This window comes from Mastomys coucha, unplaced genomic scaffold (genome assembly GCF_008632895.1).
Source record: "Mastomys coucha isolate ucsf_1 unplaced genomic scaffold, UCSF_Mcou_1 pScaffold3, whole genome shotgun sequence".
NCBI classification, from domain to species: Eukaryota; Metazoa; Chordata; class Mammalia; order Rodentia; family Muridae; genus Mastomys; species Mastomys coucha.
Genome location: NW_022196909.1, coordinates 51059231 through 51060391, shown reverse-complemented (window position 1 = coordinate 51060391; position 1161 = coordinate 51059231).

Below are 1161 nucleotides of genomic sequence, written 5' to 3'. Positions count from 1 at the left end.
GCTTCAGAAGAAGTTATGAAACTTCTGGATTGGTATCCTAACTGGAGAAATTCTTCATGTCCTATAAAAGTTCTGCTCACAGCTCAACTTTACATCAAAGCCATGCCTAGCCCCATACTGGAACTGTCACATGACCTGTCTCTCACACATACTCTGAATTTCCTTTCTCGTATCACATGTGTCTTCCTATAAGAACACAGTCCATTGTACTTCTGCAAAGATGGCTTGACAACTTCTGTTCTAGATAACAAGTGCAACTCAAGTTTGGTTGCACATCGAGCCTGTTTGTAGCTCTCAGATAGTATCTACCTATAAACATTTCCTGTTTTTATGTAATAGCTTTGAACAAATGCTAGTTAGATTTGGTGGTCACTTTAAAGCCCAGCTCTCCAATGGTAGATCAGGGGGAGTTTGGGACTCAAACAGATGATTCAGGACCAAAGATATGGATCAGCGGTAGGTGGGTGTTGGGTCCAGGGTCCCAACTTTGCTTTATAGGCAGAGTCTCAGTCAGGACTAGTTTCCCTTCACTTTATAGGCCGATGGACTTCTTTAAGAATTACCGATAACAGAGATAGAAAAAGATAATTGTTAGTGGGCTAATGGAAAGATCAATTTTTGTAGACCATGAATCCCTACAGCCTGTCTCCTTGCTCTAACTCAGATCTTTGTCTTGGTATCCCAGGATCACTGTCTCAGGACAACTTGCTTTATCCTGATTCATGCCTGGCCCTTTGTTACAATATTTGTCTTAACCCCAGCCTAGGCAGCAAGATGTCAGCAATTCTAGAACACTCTGTTCTAAAGATACCTAAACATACATGGTAATTGTGCATACCTAAAAGGGGAATTGACAATGAAGATTATTGCAGTCCATACTGACTGGGTTAGGAACTGAGAATTTTGAGACCCTAACTTCATTGAAGATAATCCCAAATAACTGCAACTTGAGGTCAAGAGTTGAGGATTAGTTCACATTTGATTCTACGAGAGGGAGAGGATTGTGAATTCTGATTCTCATGATTATCTTTAGGACACTGTTTCCTCAGAGATCTCTCTCCAGTTCTTCTAGCAGAACTGGATTCTCAGTATCGTTGGGAAATTGTAGCCATTGCCCTAGGTCCCTAGGTGACACACTGCTCCCACACCCAACCCATGCTG